The 24558-nt window shown below is 36.7% G+C and overlaps 1 long non-coding RNA gene across 2 annotated transcripts; it reads right to left on the bottom strand.

Moving 5' to 3' along the window:
• Positions 1–23220: 23220 nt before the first annotated feature.
• LOC134804610 (uncharacterized) lies at positions 23221–24266 on the bottom strand. Of its 2 annotated transcripts, XR_010146156.1 has the most exons (3): positions 24163–24266; positions 23826–24014; positions 23221–23346 (listed from the first exon to the last, which is right to left on the bottom strand). It is a non-coding gene; the product is annotated as an uncharacterized LOC134804610 (long non-coding RNA). The 2 variants fall into 2 exon arrangements; XR_010146155.1 differs by lacking the exon at positions 24163–24266 and having other exon boundaries at positions 23826–24155.
• Positions 24267–24558: the final 292 nt, after the last annotated feature.

Below are 24558 nucleotides of genomic sequence, written 5' to 3'. Positions count from 1 at the left end.
TCCCACCACCAGATCCATCCATTACGCTTATTGGTTTCTGGGATGGAAAATAATTCAAAACACTTCTTGGCCAACATCCAAAAATATAACAGCTGTTTTCAAATGACGTCCTTTGGTGCAACACATATTGTACAGGATACTTTTATGCCCACTTACAAGGTACGTACTTTAAAAGTTTTTGATAAGGTGATAACATTGAAATGAATTTAATAAATACAATTAATTTAACAAACCTTGAACAATTGCAGATACAAAGACAAATTTACCACTTACTTGGAGCACTGTTACCTCCAGCAGATGCAGATCATCAATTTTTACAAATTTATTTTATGGGGAATTCGGACGCGGAAGTTGATAGGCGTTGTGCTCACAATGAAGCAAGAACTGCAAACGTTTCTTCATCAGAACAATGATTTAGTGAAAATGTTCAAAATAGCATTGGATCGAATGCCATCTGACAGCCATAATATCGTAATTAGGGCTGACAAAACCCCTGCCAGTAAGCACACGAGGAGGTTTAATTCACCAACAATTGATGAAGTGGCTGTTGTTATTGTCGGAGAGAATTTGAATTCAAGAGATATTGTGCTTCATCGTCGGAACAATGAATTGAAACGTGTATCTGAAACGCACAGGGCTTATGACGGGTTACAATATCCATTAATCTTTTGGCAGGGGGAAGACGGATACCATTTCAATATCAAAATGATTAATGAAGCAACAGGTAAGAAGTAACCTATATACTTAGATGCAACGAATTTTCTGGAAAAAATTATTCGTACAGAAATTATAATAACTATACAGGATGATTCATGAGACGTGAGCAGGACTAATCCTGCACACTCAGTAACTGATAATTGATCGATCACTGTCGTATTTAGGAGAAACAACCACACTTTTTCCTATTTTTTTACTTTTTGGTGAGGGCAAATTTAATTCTTAACAATCATGGTCACCCTACAGGACCTAATTATTAAACATAAAACCTCTTTAACCGTAATGGCATTAAGATTACGAAGAAAATAAACTGTCAAACTTGAGTGAGATACGAGTTTTCAAAAGTAACCAGACCGTGATGACAGTAATGACATTCAATTTGACACAGAACATCGGTAGTTTATTATTCTAATTTTAGGGTGACCATGTCTTAAAAAAATTAATAACTTTTTTTTTCAACACGACTAGAAAATTAACGTTAATCTCACTAATACTGATACGAAACAGTTGCTTATAATTAACGATATGCGCAGTGTTAGTCCTGCTCACGTCTCCTGAATCACCCTGTATATGTAATGAGCGGTGAGTGCTTTCTAAATAAAGTTAATTACATGTAACCGTTTATTATTATGATTGATTATAGCGGCAACAACAATACATCATCTGTGAAAATTTCAACTGTCTAGCTATCACGGTTCATGAGATACAGCCTGGTGACAGACGGACGGACGGACAGCGAAGTCTTAGTAATAGGGTACTACTTAATGTGCTGTTAGCTACTTTTTTACTCAGCGATTTTTCACCTAGCTATATCCACGTGAGATCTTAGGACCGCATAAATTCAAAGGTGCAACAATCAGCGCGCGAAGCTCCAGCTTGAGCTCCTAACTCCCTGGTACAAACTGGGGTGAGCGCGAGTACGTCATAATTATGTATACGCACCATCTGCTACGAGAACTTATTGTGCTGCGAACATTGTTGCACTTCTAGAGCCCTGGTACTTATAACTACAGCCAGCGTGCAGGACCGCCAGGCTGTAAAGACGGCCTCTTTGGACGAGCTGGCCACTTTGTGTTATATTCTTTTCACATGTCAGTTCTCTTTCAATAATTCACATGTCAGTTCTTTGTCAATAATTTTATTGAGTGAATTTCTGATACTAAAATATAAAATAAAATAAAGTGAAATGCAAAAAATCGTAAGTACCTACACCTACATATATTATCTACCTATACAAAACATTTAAAATAGAGAGAGCCGGGAAAGCAGACACTGTCACTATGACAATTAGTATTTGGTATAACAATAATAACTTTTTGTAATCGTTTTCAGCTACTTGCCCGCACTGCAGGGCAAACTGGCCCCTAAGAGGACGGTGTTCCAACTGCGAGGCGGCGATTGATCCCGAATGGAGCTACTGCGAGATCTGCGAGGTGGAGACGGCGCGGGCTCAGCGGGTGAAACGAGCCAAAACGCTGTCCCACCGCGCAAAACTCATGAAGTTCGTCCACTCGCAGGAACCGCCGCCTCCGTTGCCATATCCCAGGTAGCCGGATCCCTTCGGGCCGGACCCTGATGCTGAAGAGAAGATGCTAGAGCTGGTAGAATCGCTGAGTAGCGAAGAACAGACGTCAGCAACAGTTGCAGACGCCTCAGTTACTGAGGCGTCGAATGAAAGTGAAGTTGGTAGTTAGTTGTCTTTTTGTATTATTTACGTTAAAGTAGTAAGCGTTACAAGCTGCAATATCTATGATGTGATTAAAAAAAAATAATCATACTTATTATTCCTAATGTCCTACCTATAACCTATTCACAGTCTAAATTCCAAATTAAACGTGTGGTACTTGACGATGGGACTCTAGGTGGCGATTCACAGACTGTCTTAGCAGATTTATAACAAATTAAAAATAAATTTAAAGACATTGGGCTGGAATTAAATTTCAATAAATGTGAATTATATATTTCCGACAATGTATATTCTTCTTCGGCATCCCAAATGATTTAAAGTTTTAATAACATCGCGCCATCCATCAAAAATATATCTAAAGACAGTCTACATCTTCTCGGAGCACCCATCTTCAATGAAGCCATCCCTCCCCTTTTGAGTAAATCTGTTTCAAAATTTAGTGACTATTCGGACCGCCTTCTCAAAATTAGCAGTCATTCTGCACTGTTTTGTTCTAAAATTTTGTTTACTCATTCCAAAATTCACCTACCTGCTCCGCTGTTGTCGTATCTGGAAATACCCCCATCTACTCCGACCTCTTGACCTACTTTTAAAATCCCACATTGAATCAATTTTGAACATCCGATTTAGCGAGCAGGCATGGACTCAAGCCACCTTACCGATAAGGTATGCTGGCTTGGGTAATACCCGTAAAATTTCAAGTGTTGCTTTGCCGGCATTCTTGGCCTCAATTCATAGCACCTCCGATCTCGCAGGTAATATTCTCAAAGCCTCTCCGGCTACAAACTGCGAGATTGCGTGCCTGGTTGAGGCCTCGAATGCTTGGCTAGCTGGACCGAGTTAAAATTTTCCGTCTCGACCGAAGATACAAAGGGCCTGGGATAACATAGCATCAGTCACTACTCTAAACTCACTTCTGGACACCGCGACAGGCAGGGACCGAGCGAGGCTTTTGGCATCATCTAGGCCAGAATCATGTCAGTGGCTACACGCGTATCCCTCGCCTAACACCGGCACCTTTATAGACCAAGAGACGCTTCGCATAGCCGCTGGTCTCCGGCTAGGAGTTGCTGTCTGTGCCGACCACAACTGCGCTTCATGTGGATCTAAAGTGGATAGCCTCGGCCATCACGGGCTCTCCTGCTCTTCGGGTGCCGGCCGCCTGTCTCGCCATTCCGCCCTCAATGACATCCTGAGAAGGGCGCTCGTCAGTGCCGGAGTTCCCGCCGCTCTGGAGCCCCAAATAGTGCAGAACGACGGTAAGCGCCCTGACGGGATGTCACTGATTCCCTGGAAGATGGGTCGTGCGTTGGTATACGCCACTTGCGCTGACACGCTAGCGGCGTCCTACGTCCCATCGACCAGCAGGCGTGCTGGCGCAGCGGCGAACACTCGGAAGCGTCAAAAGGTAGCCAAATACAGCTGCCTCGTCGCCCAATACGAATTCGTCGCATTTGGCGTCGAGACGCTTGGTTCGTGGGGCAGAGACGCACAAATGCTCCACAAGGCGCTCGGGAAAAGGCTGAGGGAGGCAACGGGCGACCCCCGCGCGGGCAGCTTTCTCGCGCAGAGAATTGCCATCGCAATCCAGCGCGGGAACGCTGCCTGCGTGTTGGGCACCCTCCCGAAGGCACCAAATTTTGATAGGTATTTTTAATTTTTAGTTTTAGTTATTTTAATTGTAGTTAGTTTTAATTTTATATTCCTGTTTATGTCTTTTAGTAATTTATATTAATAAAGTTATTTTAATTTTACTGAATAAATTAAAAATTTCGCTATACAAATTAAATTAAATATAATTTTAGTTAAATTATTAAAACTATTGATCCACAATAAAACTGTAAAAACTATTGACCCGTACTATAACCTATAATATTTATTTATTTCTCTTTTGTTGTTTGTCGTAGGATTAAGCATTTTTCATGCATTATTTTTGACGTGATAACGTCTTATAAATCGATGAACACCGGTTAGTGTAGTAAATGAAGCAAGTTGTTGTATGGAGACCCATGCATTAATTTCTCAGTCGATGAAATTTAGCTTGGTTATTGTATAGTATGAGCCGAGACTAACATTATAAATATCCAAAAAAAAAATACTCCTAAGTTAGGTAAAAACACAAATCTGATTATATATTGAACCGAGTAATTCCTCAGTCCAAAATTATTTTACAAAATAAGTTATTTGTATCAGTATGTGATACTAGAAAAAAATATAAAAGTTTTGTCAAACATGAGAATATATTTTTATGATACTTCCTTTTTTTGACGCTCATTTTCATCGGAAAATTGCTCTGTCATTTTTTTCTTCTTATATGATCTTAGAATATAATTTGGTGCAGTGGGTAAAAAAATCCAAAAAAAATGCGTATCGAAATGTATGTATTATAGAACTATTAAAAACTGAGAGTGGAAAATTTTTAGATTTTCATTTTGTAGGTATAAAACGGCAATAAAATGGCATTCCAGTGAAAAAATTAGACTGAGCAATTTTCCGGTCCAAGACACGCCAAAAAATTTTATTTTATTAATACTGGTATTTCTGCTGGGATATTTTTTTGATATTTCATATATTGTTGCAATACGTTACATGAATATGTCTGGTGAAGAAAGTTTGAACGGAGCATTTTTCCGTAAAAAGATATTTACGATTTAAGACTTTAGGTATTTACTTTAATTCTATTATTATTATTCTTTGGAAATTTATACAATACTTTTTATTTATTGATACTTTATCATACTGTAAAGTTTTTTCTGGCTGAGGAATTACTGCGGGGTCCACTACCTTTATTTACTACACTAGGTAGCATGCACGAAAGTGTCACGTTGTGGACGGATCTCCATGGTAACGTTGTGGACAAATCTCCATGGTAACGTTACGTAATGTAATGGTAATGTTTTCTTATGACGTTATCACGCAAAATTATCGTCTGTAAACCGACTTTACAGACACCATTTTTTTTAAAAGGTGGTGAAAAGGGGATTTAAAGTTTGTATGGAGCGAATTATTTTTTTTTAGAAAAAAGTAAGTGATTTCAGCGTCGATATTAATCAATATTAAACTTTCGTGAGACGTATTTTAAAATGTTAAATGTGTTTATTTTAAATGTTGTGTGTATGTATGTTGTTGTTGTGTTGTTCAGCGTTTTTAGAAATGTATTCCCTAAGGGAGTTAAATTGCCTTTCCCCAATTCATGGTGAAGAAACGGTAGAAAATTTGCATCGGGAGCGAAGTATGTTTTTTAAAAGGTGGTGAAAAGAGGATTGAAAGTTTGTATGGAGCGATTTTTTTTTTAGAAAAAGCCGGCCAAGTGCGAATAGGACTCGCGTTTCAAGGTTTCGCGTACATTAAGTCCGACTCACGCTTGACTGCACATTTCTAATAGGTTTTCCTGTTATCTATAGGTAAATAACTAATAGTGTATATTTTCATAAATTTAGACTCCGTAGTTTCGGACATAAAGGGAGCGGGGGGAATGGTCATTTTTTTGGCTATTTTCGGAAATATCTTCGAACCTGTATATTTTAAAATTATAAAAAAATATGTTTGAAATTCTCAAGATGAGTTCTTTCATTTGATATATAACACGATATAGTTAGAAAAACTTTATTTTTTAACTTTCTCATTTACCCCCCAAAAGTGGCCCCCATGTTTAAAATTCATTTGTTTACGTTACATGTCCATCTATGGGTCACTAATTTACATATGTGAACCAAATTTCAACTTAATTGTTCCAGTAGTTTCCGAGAAAATAGGCTGTGACAGACGGACAGACAGACAGACGCACGAGTGATCCTATAAGAGTTCCGTTTTTTTCCTTTTGAGCTACGGAACCCTAAAAAGAAAGTGATTTCAGCGTTTTTAGAAATGTAGTCCCTAAGGGTTAAAATGCCTTTCATTGAAAGTTTGAATTAATCCCCAATTTATGGTGAAGAAACTGTTGAAAATTTGCATCGGGAGCGAATTTTTGTTTTTTAATAGTGTACCAACTTACTTGAGAATCTTCTAAGGGGGTTGAGAGGGATTATATCGAGAACAATTTTTTTCAGACCTGGCCGCAGACGTTTGGAATTTTCATTTGGTTTCCGTACGGAATGACAGGTGGGAACGGGACGTCGCTCTACAAATGCATGGTGCTGTCTCGCTTGCACATGTCATTCCGTACGGAAAATTCCGTGTGGGGCCAGGCTAATCCGTGAAGTGCCAAAAGGAGACATAATATAGATAGGTGATACGAAGTTCACCGGGTCAGCTAGTAGAATGTAAATCAACTTTATTCCAGCGAAAAACCGACAACTTCATTTTAAACCTTAATTCAACGGATAGAAAGTTCACGACTTCAGGACTCAACGCTAATTTCTCTATAAAGGACTCTCGGCTTTTATGCCAACTTTTATTTTATTTTATCGGGACTCAGGAGGTTATGCTCCACACAATTATATTTTTATACAATCTTCGCAACTCTTATCAATGTACACACAACACAATGCTCTTGCACGGCGATTTACGATTTCGTACCTTGACAATCTTCCTCAGAATCCTGTGTTCGGGGTTGCTGGTTATTCGTGGACGGGCAGATTTCTTTAATCAGGAGACTGTGTTTTCGGTGATGCTCAATGATCGTTTGAATTGTAGATCTTGGCAACGAAAGGTTCTTGGTATTGCCGTTATTGTTATAGATATTATAATTTACCTCGTGCCATTTCGATAGAATAATTATTATAAAGTAATGAACATTCTATATTCAATTTTAAATATTATTTTATATTAAACAACTTAAGGCGAGGTATGCCCGAGGAAAAATTTCAGATTCTGTCAAATTACCCCATTTCACACACAAGCACACTTCACGCACACTACCTCACTTTACTGGGACAGGTCAGTGGCCCGTCCTGTTATTTTTTAAGATTCAATTGAGAGCATTATGTGTTTAGTGTTAACCACTGGCCTCCTTTGAGGAACGTAAAACTGTTTCATTGAAAGAAGAAAGGGAAACAATACATTTTTATCTTGCTTTCCTTGTCTGTTAATCTCAAACGTGACGTACATGTAAATAATCGAATTCATTTGATTGTTGTTGAGATACGCGTACTAAATAAACCGAATAAATACAGAAGTCGTCAGATGTAAAACGTTATTTAGGTAAAAGTAGGTATATGGCTTTCGATAAGGCGCATAAATAAAAAGTATTGTATAAATTTCCAAAGAATAATAATAATAGAATTAAAGTAGATACCTAAATTCTTAAATCGTTAATATCTTTTTCGGAAAAATGCTCCGTTCAAACTTTCTTTACCGGACATATTCATGTAACGTATTGCAACAATATATGAAATATCAAAAAAAATATCCCAGCAGAAATACCAATATTAATAAAATATAATTTTTTGGTGTGTCTTGGACCGGAAAATTGCTCCGTCTAATTTTTTCACTGGAATGACATTTTATTGCAGTTTTATACCTACAAAATGAAAATCTAAAAAAATTACCATGTAACTGTACTATTTTCAGAAATTGCCTTTTTACTCGCTGTGGAAAATTTCTCTATCCATTTTATTTACTAAATTAAATTCACAGTTGTCTTTCTATTCAACTATAAAAACATCCAAAAAATAACGAGCGTTTTAAAAACAAAACATATCGGGAGCAGTAGTGTGTAGGGAGCGGGGTGTACAAGGTATGATATTTTTTTTGGATATTTAGGATTTAAGTGTATACGTGACTACTTAGTACATATTTAAAAATAAATCAGGCTGAGAAATTTTCCACTCTCAGTTTTTATAGTTCTAAAATACATAAATTTGAGTATGCATTTTTTTTTCTTACCCACTACGCCAAATTATATTCTAAGATCATATAAGAAGAAAAAAATGACAGAGCAATTTTCCGATAAAAATGAGCGACAAAAAAAGGAATTATCATAAAAAAATATTCTCATGTTTGACAAAAGTTTTAGATTTTTTTCTAGTATTACATACTGATGCAAATAACTTATTTGGTAAAATAATTTTGGACGGAGGAATTACTCGGTTCAATATATAAACAGATTTGTATTTTTACGTATAAATACCTAACTTAGGACTGTTTTTTTTTGGATATTTATATGTTAGTTTCGGCTCATACTATACAATAACCAAGCAAAATTTCATCGACTGAGAAATTAATGCATGGGTCTCCATACAACAACTTGCTTCATTTACTACACTATTTGTATATATTTAGTTATGGTCTAAGATCCGGTATATAATGGTCGACCTTCACCGATACGTCTGACGGATGAAACTTATATTTTATGAAAGAAAATATGTTCTGGAATATGGTTAAGGCTATATTTAATTAATGTTTGAAAAAAAAACATTTATCTTCAAATTTCACCGACTTGTCTGATGAACGAAATAAGTCCGATGGAAAGTATACAACCTATACAACATGAATCAACTAGGTTGCCTATCTTTTTCCGGTCACTATTACATAATAGTGACCTGTTTATATCGATAATTGCTCTCATCTGTCTGACGGTTGAATTATATATCAAAGTGATGGTAATTTTATTGCGAATACAGTGGTAAAGGGTTGCTTGCGAAAATCTGGTCACAAATAAGGGTAGCCAGGATTTTAAATAAAATAAAAAGACTTTTAGAGACAACTCATAAACGGCTTAACTGATCAAGTCTGTTTTAATTGTATTTGAATGAGGTTTTTAAGCACTAAAGTGTAAGTACACTGTTTAAAGATCCGTATTTAGTTTGAAAGATCTAATAAAACCTAAATAAACAGCACAATGAAAATTTATTCCAATCAGTAAATATGAGTCGTCAAACTTTTTTCATTTTAAGCGGGGTTTCAAGGAGCAAATTACTTAAATGATATTGTAATCGTGGTGTTTTAAGATAGTTTACTGCGTTTTTCAACCATTATGCCCCGTAAACAACAACAAATCAAATTTAAAATGAGACTCGAGCTCCACGTGATCATAATTAAGTACCCTATTTTTTATAATACAAATTGTCTACTGGTATACTTTTTCGTATACGTACATGAATTAATATCGAAATAACTGCCAAAATGAAATATCATTAAATTGCGATAAGCCGTACGTCTGCTCTGATCCGAGCCCAGCGGGCATCTGATCAAAGAAGTTGCGTGCACGGGCCCGCTGATATCATGTTTTTGAACTTATTTATTTAATGTTAAATTTAAAAAAAAAGTATACGCGGAATTCCCTCAAGTATAAAATTGCGCGTTATTAAAAGCAGTTTTCATATTTTTATCTTTTGTGCACAAATTGTTACGAATCTTTAAAGTCAATTTAAACCTATGTTCGTGATTGTTTTCTATCGAGCAAAAGTCAAAAGCTTAGGATTCGAATCGCGGAAGTCCTTAGAAAAAGCCCTCAAGATTGTTAATTGAATGTATGGCAGCCGTATTGTGACCCAAAAAAGAGCTACGGCTGTTAAAAAACTCCGTTTTCTGAACCCACTGCACCTTAAAATATACCTAGTTTTTAACTCAAATCGACGGCCTGTTTTGCCTCAAATATGAACTAGACGTAATTTTTTGCTTGCGAGATGATAATTTTATACGATAATTATATTAAATTAAATAGCATTATTGCAATTTGTACAACGTAAGATTAAACGGGTTTAATGACTAAGACACGGGTTTTAATAACATACACGAAAAATCATAATCAGTCAATCTGGGCTTAAATATCAGTCTTTGAAATATGTATTGTATTTTGAAGTGTGACTAGACGACCTATCACGCATTGGGGCTCGTAGAGAGTTGACAAATGATGTAATCTTATATATAGGTATACTATATATTTTTTTTTTTTAAGTAATAAATACATTTATTTCAGACTAAATCAATACCAAACTTACATTAAGAAGTAACCTAAAATAAAGCTACTTAAAAATTAAACAACTAGAAAAAATACCCACCTATGAAAGGTCTCCCAAGTCTGTGCCCTGCGGAAGGGTGCCCATGAGGCTGGCTACATTACCCCGCTAGATTGGCTATGCCTATTCGTTGACCTAGGAATGAGCCAGCCCTAGGGTCACCCGAGGTCTCCAGTATTTTTTTTTAAATTTCCTTGAAAAGGATACGGGTCTCTACCGCAAACGCCGCAAATATGTGGTTGTTTGTAAGACCAGCATATTTGCGGCGTTTTAGGGTTTCAGCCGCTGCCGCCGCCCCGCCAGCTCTCTGAGACGTTGCGACTAGATGGGACGGCGCTAGGGTGTCTACACATATGCCATCCCAGATGAGCGGCCGTCCCATCTGCCAGGGGATGAGGGTTATTCCATCGGGCCTCTTGCCATCGTCGCGCGCCAGACCGGGTGGTTCCAACGCGGCCGGCACGCCCACGCTGACAAAGGCCTGACGGATGGCATCGTTGAGGCTGACGTGGCGGGACAGGCGGCCGGCACTCCTTCGGCAGGAGAGGCCGTGGGAGCCCAGACTGTCAACTTCTGTTCAGCAGGGACAGCAGTGGGGGACAACTATTTTGGCGCCTAGGCGGGGGCCGACAGCCAGTCTGAAAGAATTATTGTCCAGTAAAGTTGCGCAATTAATGGAGGGGAAGGCGTGTAGCCAGAAGCCGGATTCGTGTTGGGATGAGGCAAGAAGGCGGGCTTTTTCTGTGTTGGATTGTGCTGAATTTAGGAGCCAGTTTTGTACATGGTGGCAGAATGGTTCGTCCCAAAATCGTTGGGTTGATTTTTCGGTCGGCATGTCTTTGTTCGGGCAGGCTAGACGCCGTGCATTTTGTGTTTCTGACAGGTACACTACCTCGAAGTCACGCAGTGACGGTGTGAGTATTTGACCTACGAGGGATAGGGTACCATGCACGGAAGACAGAAAAGCGGGCAGTGCGACACTGGATATTTGCCTTATACCTAGGCCACCAAACCGTATAGGCAATGTGGCGTGGATAAATTGTCTATTGTCAATATTAATATTGATGATTTTTTGTATTTCGATGTGTATAATTTCATGGACCTTTAGACATAATTGTGGATATTTGAAAAAAGGGCTGCATCGCATTACGTACGTACATTTAGGAACGAAGAGACTTATATAATATATACTATTTGACTTTTTACTTCTTCAAAAGTGTTTTACTGAAAAAGAACGTAAAACTAATTAATTTAAATATCTCTAAATAATATAGTCAATTGAACAAGCTTGATCTTCCAAAGTATGTAATTATGGCAATATTATGCTAAAAATCATCATTTTAACTCTCTAGTGACCGCGATTGTAATCACTTACAGGCTGATTAACAAAAAAATCTGTACAAAGTACGGTCATGTTAAAAAATGTTTGTGTCCGAGCTGTCACTCTGTATAAGTGAGTGATTATTACTGATTGTTATGGTCAGAATTGGCATCCGTTTCTGAGCCACAACTTTACTAGCATATGCTTCTGGGCCACGGCTGTCGTCCGTTCCTGAGCTAGAGCTATCATAATCTACAAATGATCAAAATCACTCATTGCCTTTAAGGCCTCGGCTATTGATAACTCATTGTTTAAATATTTTTCAACAATATATGTTCCTGTATAATGGTTTGTTTTTCGCTTTTTGGGGTCTTTTTTGTTGCATCCGGCCAGATTTCTCTTAATTCTAAAATCATGCTATTTCGCTTCTCCTTTTAGTTTATTTAAAAATAAAAATAATTTCGGATGGCGACCAAATCTGACACCAATACGGTGGTGCTACCTTTCCAGAAAATTGGTCGTTTTATTTAATTGATTATGACAACTAAACCTCTCTGGTTTTATTTTCTTTACTCACTCTCTTTTGTTTGTAGTATTTGGTGAACTGAGTAAAGACGTCAGTATTAGGCAGACGTCAGGTCAGTAATCTACAATGTGTCATCATTTAAGCAGTGTCTCTTTTGAGGATTACACATTAATAATAATAATGATTGTGAATCATAACACATGTGATAAAATTTTAACGAAACGTGTGGAATTCATATGACCGTGAAAAATAACGCATGTGATAAAATTCAGCTGCGTGGAACAGAGTTGGGCAAAAATTATCTATGTACGAATAACCGGGAAGATAACTAAATCATCTTTTATTTGAAATAACTAAATAATCCGTCATTTGTTATTTTGATTTTATCTAGATCTTTTTCATTTTAATCTAGATAAATTAGTTGCAATTTTAGATAAAAGATTAATGTCAGTAGTACAGTCATGTAGAACTAGAAGTGGTGGGGCATGATGAAATGAAAATAACCTACAACAAAAGTAATGAATTATTTGCACGTACTTAAATATAAATATATGGGACATTTTTCTTCTGTAGTAACTATTTAACACACTTATGGAAAGAAACATACCTACTTACACTGTTGACTGATCGTGTCGATACTGAGATGTAATTGGTATACAGTCTGTTTTGGCCTGTGATTATTTTATTGCATGTTGAAAAAAGAAGAAGAAATTAAGCATCATAAAATGTCAACTAGACAACTGGTCCATGCCATTTGTTTTGTCATCAATTGTGGAAAAATGGAGGCGAGTTTCAGTGAAATGTCGGTTTATCATAAAGTATATATCGATAAAGAAAAGACATTATACAACTTATCATTATTAAAAGTTGTGAAAATTCTTACACGAAATGTTACTCATCATTTTAGATGGAATGCATGATCAAGGATATATTTAAATTATCACTACAACCTCTTTAGCACCGAGCCGTCTTTCTTCTATCAACCTTTAGATAAATGATTACTTAAAAAAATAAACTAAGTATATTTGGTTCTGACGGTTTACTAACGAATGGGCCAAAAACGTTTCCCAAAGTATCACATCCCAAACTATGTTTCCCAAATTATCATTTCCCAAAAAAATGTTTGGCAAAACAACTTATCGCAATTTTTCAGTTAGCAATAGTCTTTTTTGGCAAGTTATTGTTTAGCAAATAATTACTTGGACAAGTTTCATTTTACCAAGTATTATTTAGTCAAATGTATCATTATATCATTAAGTATAACTTACTTGCATAAAGGGAGCTGGGACTTTATTATAAAAAAGTCGGTTCTGGCGCTTCGCCGGCCGCTGCCGCGGCACGCTCGCTTCGCTCGCTCGGCTCGCGCACTGTAAGGTCGCAGTTCTACCTAACACTCCTCCTCGCTTCGCTCGTCGTCGTACCTACACCGACCTGCCTTTAAAGAGTGTTATGTTAAACGCTCTATCTCCGCCATTTTCAATTTTAGAAACAAGTTTTCCAAGTAAAAGTGTCCTATACACCACTTTGTCATAAAAAATCTAAGTCTCAGCCCCCCCTTTGTTCCAGTCCAACCAAAACGTTTACTAAATAAGTTTTTGTCCTAATAACATTTGACAAAGTAAAATCTTGCCAAATGATAATTTGACCAAATAAATTATATGCGAAGTGTAACTTTGCTAAAGGTTCCTTTGGGAAATGAAACTATTGCGATAAGTTTCTTGGGAAGTGAAATTTGGCGAAAGGTATTTGGCCCAAACGAAAGTACACCGGTTCTGACTATGCTATTTTGTTAAATTTCAAAACAACCCTCTTTCCAAATAAGCTGTCTGATAACTTATTTGATTTCGCTGTGTTAGTCATGGTTGCATATGAAAAGACTCGCTCTACAGGCGCAAATGAAGGCATAGGCGTGTTATATTTCACAAAAAATCCGTTTTATGTCAGGGTAGCGATTGAAAACTGTTAAGAGCCCATCAACGTGCACACTAGCGCCACTGCAATGAACTCAAAACAAAAACGGCCGTTTAAACTTAAATTGACGCATAGATTGACGAATCCAGCAACATAAAAACTAGTTTGATGTATTCAAAAATACAAAATACAGTACGTAGCGGCCCCCTTTTTTAAATACCTATCGTTAAATTTAAATAATCACGACTATTTAGCAGTGGCGCTAGTGTGCACGTTGATGGGCTCTTAACCTTTTCCACGCCAAATACGTATATATTGGCACCGCAGGTTCAACGCCAATGACGTATATATGAGTCGTAACAAGAATAGCGTTTAAAAAGGTCCAGATAATATAAAAAAGAATCTTCTTTTGGGTATAAACATATTTAAATAAATATTCTTCCTGTTCCCAAGTAAAATTAACAATTCAGTTGTGTATTTAAATAGAAATTCGTGATTTTTTCATTGTTCACTTTGATGTTAGTTTAATTATGGCACATTTCGTACGCCATTGACCGATTAATCCGTCTTTAGTGATGTGGCAAGACATTCTAATCTAATATTGTAATTATGTTTCGCAAAATTCGTTACAATATTTTTCACTTTAAATTGTACTTAATAATTTAAATGTTCGATAATTATAATGCTCCTTATTACAGTAACCTTTGTGCTAACATCCTGTAAAAAAATATATGTATTGAAAATGGAACTACTGATATATATAGTGGGTCAAGCAAATCTTGTCAGTAGCAATGTAAAGCAAACTAAAGTAGGGCCACACTCAAAGAGCAGTATTGCGCTAAGAAAAGCAGCAATGTACGCGAACGAAAACGATATTCGTTTTGGTTGAGCGCGCCCAACGTACGTCAATTCAAATTGTCACTCGCGGTTTATTGAAAATTGTTAAAATTGTTATTTAATATGGACGGACTATTGATTATTTGGTTTTCAATATGAACAGCATCTTCTTCTTATATAGTTTTTATTTAATCTTCTGACGCACATAGTAACTTTAGATTTTACATTATAAAGCCTTAACAATCTCCAAGCCAACAGGCTTCTACAGATGCTTCACATAAGGCCACTAGTTCGGCCTCCGTAGTACTCAAAGCGACTGTACTTTGCTTCTTTGACTTCCATGTCACAGTATTACCAAACAATTTGAACAAATATCCACTTGTGGATTTTCTGTCACAATCACGTGCATAATCTGCATCTGCAAAACCTATTAGGCTTTCATTTTTACATTTACAATATATTAAATTATAATTAACTTATTGCCGGCTTTTTCTTTTCTCGAACTCCGTTGAAACACGCGTTGAAACCACTATTGATTATTTGGTTTTAAATATGAACAGCATTTTCTTCTTATATAGTTTTTATGTAATCTTCTGACACACACAGTAACTTTATATTTTACATTATAAAGCCTTAACAATCTCCACAGCTTGTTATTGTGATGCAATCTCAAGTGCCACAGACAATAATATAGAGTAATAGGGATGTACAGACATTGTACTTCAACACGGACAATTTAAAAGCGGTGTAAAAACGATGTTAGTCAAAATGATTAACAAATTTGAAGATATCAAAATACAATTAGAAGCGGACTATGCCGTTAAACAAGAATGTATGAATAAAATCATTGCTTACTGGATTTTAATATTTTATTAGATTTCTCAGTTGGAATTCAATATTAATGATTCACAATAAAATGCAATACAATAAAATTAATGGTCCTTCATGCAACATTGCAAATTAGACATAAATAGGTAGCTACAATCGAAAAATATATCAATCACATCGAATTCCGTAGAGGTATAAGCACAACATGGGATTAGATACGTCTAATGGGATAGTATCAACATTTATGTTTCGTCTGTAATCTAAACGAATAGATTGGATTAAAATAAAGGTTTGTATGTTTTTGTTTAGTAAAAGGTGGAGAGCGAAAGGCCAGCGCTCGCGTACCTTTTAAAGTTTTTTTACCAAACGAGCTAGGTATAAGTACCTGGATCTATATCTGAATCCCTAAAGTCTTTTCTCCTATTTTTGCATTCCCTAATATTGTTTGTCATAATGATCAGTTGTCCTAACACTCGTATACCCTAATTTTGGTTTCCCTATTATCGAATGGCCGATTTTTTTTGTCCTATTATGTTTTTCCCTAATGGCACTTTCCATATCGCGTATTTATCCTAATGTTATGTAGCATAATGCTTTTTTTGCCTAATTATTGTTAGGCCTAAAAATTATATATCCTAACCATCATGTTACCTAATTTTACTTAGCCTATCGTTGCTTGACCTAACACTCGTATGCCCTAATTTTGATTTCCCTATTTCGTTTCGTTTTTACAATGGTCGCAGTTCTAACCTAACCTAACCCACTTTTGTGGCAGCTGTTCGGTTTTGCGAGGATCACAGTTCTAACCTAACCTAACCCACTTTTGTGGCAGCATTTCGTTTTTGCGAGGATCACAGTTCTAACCTAACCTAACCCACTTTTGTGGCAACAGTTCGTTTTTGCAAGAATCGCAGTTCTAACCTAACCTAACCTACTTTTGTGGCAGCAGTTCGTTTTTGCAAGGATCGTATTTCTAACCTAACCTAGTTTTAACAGCAGTTCGTTTTTACAATGGTCGCAGTTCTAACCTAACCTAACCCACTTTTGTGGCAGCAGTTCGTTTTTGCGAGGGTCACAGTTCTAACCTAACCTAACCCACTTTTGTGGCAACAGTTCGTTACCATTCATTATGGAAAGTAATTGTTATGATAACTGATCAATAGGAAAAGTAACTGTTATGACAATTAATCATTAGGGCAATAGCCATTAGGTCAAAACAGTTAGAGCATATTATTTTATGCCAAACATTGTGAGAGATTTCGAAGAATATGGTAAAAAACATTAGGGATCCTGATAGTTATGGTACAAATGAGTCTTAGGCTAACCATTACATTATGGAAAATAATCGTTATGACAATTGATCGTTAGAGCATGTGCCCATTAGGACAAACCAGTTAGGGCAAGTGACTTTAGGACAAACGTTGTTAGGGATTCAGAAGGACACGTACCCTTGTAGGACTTACCTATTAAATATCAAACATAATATGGACTATTTATATCCTGATATGATTTTATTTTATTTTTGTTTTAGCAAACTTAGAAGATATCAATAGGGAGCTCTTTTTGACGCCAGTTCAGAAACTGAAGGAGCTCGAAGAGAACTAAGGTTGCGTAACGAGACGCAATACATGGAAAGGATTTCATTTCTCACAGGTTAATGGCAATTGTCATATAAAATTACCTACAACTACATAAGTATTAGGTAACACATTAATTTAAGCAGACTTAAATTATTCGTGTCATTTGTAACTTCTTTATATAGGTAAAAATATATATGAAAAAAGTATACCTATGTTTATTATTTATTAAAGATTAAATTAAATCTATTTGGAGCTTGATAAAAATGTGTACCTAATTAATTTTATAGATGTCCCAGTGAGGTCTTTGTGGCGGCTTAAGAAATAAATAACTAACCCGGAAACCAAAGAAGAAGCCACTGGAAACAACGTAGCCTGCGGATCTAGTAAAAAACAAGGCATTATTGCAAATTTAGACAGTTTTGATATCACTGCTATAAAAAACAAGCTTAATGAATTTTACACAGTCAAAAAACAAGTGCCAACATTACGGTCTTTGTTACCCGAATTGAGAGAAGCCATCGGATTTACGGGTTCCCACGAGACACTGCGTCAGATTCACAAAAATGGATTTGTATTTAAAAATAATCGATCCGAAAGACAGGATCTTGTGGAGGGGATAGAAATATCGCAATGGCGTGAAAAGTACTTAAGGTCGATTTATACTAAGAGACAAGAAGGGAAACCCATCATTTATTTGGATGATACTGCTATGCTAAATCGCATGCATTGCTAAATTAATAAACTTTATGTACTCAGGCGGCGTCCACCCGGATGTTGTACCCATTATATACGGAGCAAATTTAATTGCACTTACTAAAAAAGACGGAGGTGTACGGCCAATCGCTGTGAGTTCAACGCTTCGCCGTTTGGCGTCTAAAATAGCAGTTCGGTACATTTTGGCAAAGCTACAAAATTTTTTTGAACCAGTTCAATTAGGTTGCGGGGTCAGGTGAGGCTGTGAGGCTGCTGTGCATGCCCTCCGGTCTTATCTGGAGGCTGGACAGTGTGAGGTTTTACTGAATATCGATGTCAAGAATGCATTCAATTCTTTAAACAGAGATACTTTGCTTTCACATAAAGATAATAGAAGTAAGATGACGTACAGAACAACAAACGACTTTCTATTTTTGGGCCGCTACGTATTACCTGTTACAAAAATATTAATTTAAGAAAGAAATATGTTATTTCCATTGTAATGACATCCAAAAGTAAGTGTGATTGATTAAAATACATTTGTAAGTTATAATTTGTTTATTTAAAATCTAAACAAAGTTTTTTTATATTGCAGGAAAATGTGCAGATATGGAAAGCCAATCAATTTTACGTTCACGTGTATACGAATAACGAATACACGTCTGATGATGAAATTGATATACTCGTACCCTGTACGTGTACGTCTACCACCAGTTGTGACTTTGACATAACGCTCACGTCTACGTACGTACGTACGAGCGAGATGCATAGAAAGTAAGTTACGTAGACGTGAGCGTATATGTCAATGTCAAAACTGATGGTAGACGTACTGTACTCAAGAGTATTTTGTGAAGCTGCCGGAGGGTCAGACTCAACTCAGGAGTGACGACGGTACATCTGACAATCAAACTAAAGGACATGGGATGGATATTTCTACACAAACCGAACAATCGAGTACTACGATTGTCATAGATATAGCGAAATTGTTGGCCAAATTTTTTTTTCCCGGTCAATCAATTGAGGAAGAAAAGTTTATAAAAGCATATTTTAAGTCTGTGACAACAATTATAGACTTGTTAGAGAAATACTTGTAGGTGTGCACAATTTCATTAATAAATAATAACATGTCGGGAATTGTGGGCGTATCATACTATCGGCAGCACATCAGAACCTTCAATAGTGGATGACGAGGGCCTTCAATGAAATACGATGTTCAACTCACAATCTTTACTGCACAAGACTCATTACAAATCACAGCACGCGATAAGTTTCTTATCTTAAGCAAACCAGTGGATTTCACCCAGGAACCGCCACAGACGTCATGTTCTCCTGTTAGTTCTCATCGTGCTCTTTCTGAAGATTGATTGACAGCATAACTTCAATTGTTCTGGACTTCAATTGTTTTAACAGCGCACTCTATGACGTCTTGGCGGAACTGCGTCGAACGCCACTCAAGTGTACGTAACACCCTAGTTTGGTCTATTTGTCAAGGTTTGCATGACAAAACGCCTCTTGAAGGCGATAGATGGCACATTTCAGCCATTCTCCGACAAACATAAAATGGTCTTTTTTGTTTTTTTAATAATATATTTAATTTTATTATAAATAATCGTACTTACGATAGCAAATTTCGTAACATATTATTCACGACATCATCCCGCCATCATGTATCATAGATTTACACACGATTATTTTGTTACTTCGTGCGATATGTCACACGGAAGTTTAAATACAAACATCATCCTGTGTGCAAAATTACATCATTTTTACGTCATCCGCATGAATTGTTCGAGCCGCGAGCCCCATAAAGTAATTTAATTACAATATGTTTTATAAAATGTACATGTTGTATTTTACTTTCCTCACAGTTGAAATGAAAAGTAATTCGGGTGAAATTATCCATTTCATCCTATTGGCTGGTGTCTTCGAAGTAAAAATACGGAATTATTTATTTTACCGTATCAAACCATTTTGATGACCGGGCTAAATACCCATATTTTAAAGTTACATATAGGTAAATATGTTTTTATGCCTTAGAGTCTAAGATTTTATAGTTTATTGCGGACATATTAGATTTTATAGTTTATTGCGGAGCGGTCCATGTGGTCTAATTCCCTAAATGTCCAGTCTGCCCGTTAGGTCTAATTCCCAAAATGTCTATTCTTCGAAGGTCTAATTACCCTAATGTCAAATATGTCCATATTGTCCATTTCCCCTAGCGTCCAGTGTTTCGGATAGGTCTAATTCCACTTATGTCCATGCCGCGAATATCCGATTTTTACATGCACAGTCGCCATCAGACATATCAGAGCGTCAAATTGTGAAAATAGCATGTTTAGATATTTATGATATTGCCAGCAGTTAAGATATAAATGTTATTTGCAATGTGCAGTATTTATTGAAATTAAGTCATTAATTAATTAATTAAGTCATGCTCACAAATATATCGACACCTTGGCCGCTCTGAAATACTGATGGTGCCTTAGCTTTTTCCCAGTCTTTTTTATGCCACATAAATAAACAAAGTTGCGGCTCGAAATTAGTTTATTACAAACATGCAGGTGCACTGCATTGGTAAGTGGTTGATGATTACAAACTTTTTACACGTAATAGACACCTTCTGGCCACTTGAAATCATGAGTGTCAGTAATATGCGTCATTCCAATTCCAATAATCGATTTGATATAATGTCATTAATGTCAACCTAGTCATTTCATTTGCATTTCGTGCTCGTCAAAAAGATGTATTGCGATGCGATGGCGATGTATATTTTATAAAAAGTAGGAAAAACAAAGATGTTTTTTTCATTACAATAAGAATCTATGGGCCAATGCAAAATTGATAAAAGTCACTAAATGTTCTGCTCAAAGCCGAAATATGGTCAGGGGGCCGATTTTTAAAATTCGGTTTGGTTTTGTTAAATTTAACCAATGCAGTGATGTAGGAAAGAAATATGAAAAATAACCAACCGATTTATCGTGATTGATATGTCGATTATACGCCCTACGACATATAATAACCTTAATCGATGGTAAAATTTAAAAAAAAAGTGCATAAAGGAACGAAATTCTTTTGGAGAAGTGAAGCATGACTTCTGCAGTAGGTTCGGTTTTGCTATTTAATTAAAATTAAAAGTAATTCTCTGTTAAATACTTAATAAAATACATACACGTTGTTCAATCATTATTATTATTATTCAGAGCCCACTGTGTCCCACTGCTGGGCAAAGGCCTCCCCCCTCTTCCTCCACTCGTCTCTATTTAGTGCAATATCTGGCCAGCCTCTCAAGAAGGAGTCCAAGTTATCCCGCCATCGCCGACGAGGCCTGCCGGCTCCCCGGTTAGACTCGTGGGGCTCCCACTCTGTGGTTAACTTGGCCCACAAGTCGTCCGGCATTCGGCAGACATGACCATCCCAGTCCCATTTTAACTTAGCCGCTTTCCGAGCTACGTCCATTATTCGAGTCTTAGAGCGCAGCGTGGTGTTTCGTACTCGATCCCTTAATTTTACACCTAATATGCTGCGCTCCATAGCTCTCTGGCAAACCCCGAGTTTGGACTTCTGAGCTTCCGTCAAAGACCAGGTCTGAGCACCGTAGGTGAGAACTGGAAGTACGCACATGTCCATGAGCCTACGCTTGAGTGATAGAGGTAGGTCTCCCTTCATCAGGTGTTTCATTGACCAATAGGTCTTCCAGGCGTTTTCGGTGCGTCTTTGGACTTCTTTCTCCTGTGGCGCCTGGAAAGAGACTATTTGGCCAAGATAAAGGTATTCTTCATAACAAACTATATTTTTCAAGTGACAAGTGTCAATACAATAACAACCGTTGCTAGGTAATGCGTATGACGAGGTCGTGAAGCTGAAGGTTGGGCTATGACACGCCTCCGCCGTGATTCCCTGGAATCCCTGGAGCCGTGAGCAGCTGGTCCAGGTGGCGTATCCAGACACGCCCGTTGTCAATCGCAATTTCGTGATGTAGATCCCCGAGCCGGCGTTTTACTGTACCAAACTGCCACTTCTTACCAGATATAGAGTAACTTCACGACTGTACTCTACTACCTAAGGCGAATAGGCCTGTTGCAAGTAACAAAGAATCATGGAAATAATGGTTTCAACGAAACATATATATTAATATGATTCTAAAAAATGGCCCAATCTCAGTATAAACTGAAGGATTATTAATATATTCAATAAAATAAAAGTGCAAAATTCTCCAATCGGCCATTTTTACTGAAACGCCAATCAGAAGCGTTCTAAACAGTGACGTCATCACTTCTTCAAAATCATGCCATGTCAATAAAAAAATCTATAGTTCTATGGATTTTTGACATGGCCATTTACAGAAATTCCAGGAACATTATTGCTAACTTATAAGATTTGGAGTTCATTTTATTAATTCCTATATTGTAACGCCACGAAATAACAGCGTTTCAATTTATATTTTATGATATCGCTGCACAATCCATTGACTAAGTACTAAGTTGACTTGACAACAACATGACGTTTTTATGACATATTTCATTGAGCAGCATAGACAACCTAATAGTGATGCACCTTTTTGAAATTTCAGGTATAATCGATTCGACTCGGCTCAAAACTTGACGATAAATCAAAAGTAAAATTATTAGAATAATCAACGAAAAACAGTGTTATAAGATTAAAATATACTGCAGAAGTCATGCTTCACTTCTCCAAAAGAATTTCGTTCCTTTATGCACTTTTTTTCAAATTTTACAATCGATTAAGGTTATTAAATGTCGTAGGGCGTATAATCGACATATCAATCACGATAAATCGGTTGGTTATTTTTCATATTTCTTTCCTACATCACTGCATTGGTTCTAAACAGTGACGTCACAAACGGACGCCATGACACTGACGAGCGTTTTCGCACGAGATTTAAATTAGCTACAATAAAATGCAATTATTTATGTTAAAACTTATGAGTATAACTGAAATATAGTGTTTTTCGGAACTAATACAAGTGTACCGACAATATTAAAAGGGTTTTCAAAATTTGTCATCAGGCCTATTGCCTTGTTGCAATCGGAGCGGGTCGAGGAGGAGACTTGGGAGACGCGCGTATCTTCGCCGTCAACCTTGTTCTCACTTCTCACCCGAACATGAGCATGTAGGGTGTATCTCCTGAACTGACTAGATTTCAGACCTGCCACATTTCCTAGCAGTGGCGTGAAAAAACACAACATGACACACAAAACAACTAGCAAATGGCATTTTATTGTCTCGCAATACTTATTCGTCCTTTGCGGTGGATATGTATGAGGGGTTTGGCATTAAATATAGTCCGTATCTTTGACACCTTCTCCAATGAACCATATTTAAAACTGTAAAAGTAATTAATAACATGTTAGTAAATATTCACCGTAAACATATTGGTACATATAAGTACCTAAGTATGTACAACGGAATGAAACCTCCTTTATTTATTTATTTTTTTACTGATAATTCGTTATCTGCCTCCTAGCGGTTCAGTATGCAAGAGCGATAGAGAGCCAAAAAATGAATTCAGATTTTCAATATTCGCGGTATATTCTCGGCTGACTTGAGAGAGATACAATTATTTTATTAGGTGAGCGGTGTGTGTTGGATGTAATTGTGTCAAAGTCCATCCCAGCTGATTATCTTTTCTAGTAAAAACCTCGTATAAATGTGTAATTTATAAAGTTTGTGTATGTATTTGGATGATTGGTCCTCCTTCATTTAAAAAAGGCTAAACAAATTTATATGCAGTATGACATAACATACCAAATAGGACATAGGTAGGTACATATAGCTCCCGTCTTACAAATATCAAAGAAATTACCAAAATTCTCGATACACATGGCTAGTCTTGCTTGGCAGTGATTTGCGAAGTACAGGTATCCTTTTTTGTATCTGCTGGCCATCATACACACTGGCTGCGTGTCCCCGGGTGGTAAGTCGCGGCACACCGAGTCGCAGTTCCTCGGTTCCACTCTCGACGACCCTTTTAGCATCTTTTGTATACTTATCCCTTGATTAAAGTAATTATTTAATTGAACACACCAGAAAGCCCATTCTATTATAACGGATGCAAAACATTGTGTATGAAGCTGGTAACATAATAAATATTTATTTTAAAATCAAAATCATAAGAAGTAATATCGAAATCTAAAACTTACGTGGACACAATAAACACAATATCACTGCTGATAACATACTTGTTTTGACGCAATTTATGTTCAGAAATGGTATAAAAGCTTTATAGCAAAATATATTAAATTTGTACTCAAATACTGAAATAGTAATTGTTTCCTTACCAGGTGAAATGTGCAACGAAGTCTTTTATTCTTTTTTTTATCACACCATATCTTAAAGGCTCTCTTCATTCTTCAAAAACTGATTAAGTTGTTAATTTATCCACATAAATTATTGCCAATGACTAACAATAGTTACACCGAAGCCATAACATTATTGAATAACAGGTACAAGAAATATTAAAAATAAGAAACATCAACGTCTACCAGTTTAGGGGAATTTACCACATCTATATGTATAATTAAATAATAGCGCAAGCT

This window comes from Cydia splendana, chromosome Z, assembly GCF_910591565.1.
Source record: "Cydia splendana chromosome Z, ilCydSple1.2, whole genome shotgun sequence".
Lineage (NCBI taxonomy): Eukaryota > Metazoa > Arthropoda > Insecta > Lepidoptera > Tortricidae > Cydia > Cydia splendana.
The sequence above is the reverse complement of the archived record's forward strand: the minus strand, read 5'-3'. Positions and strand labels throughout refer to the sequence as shown.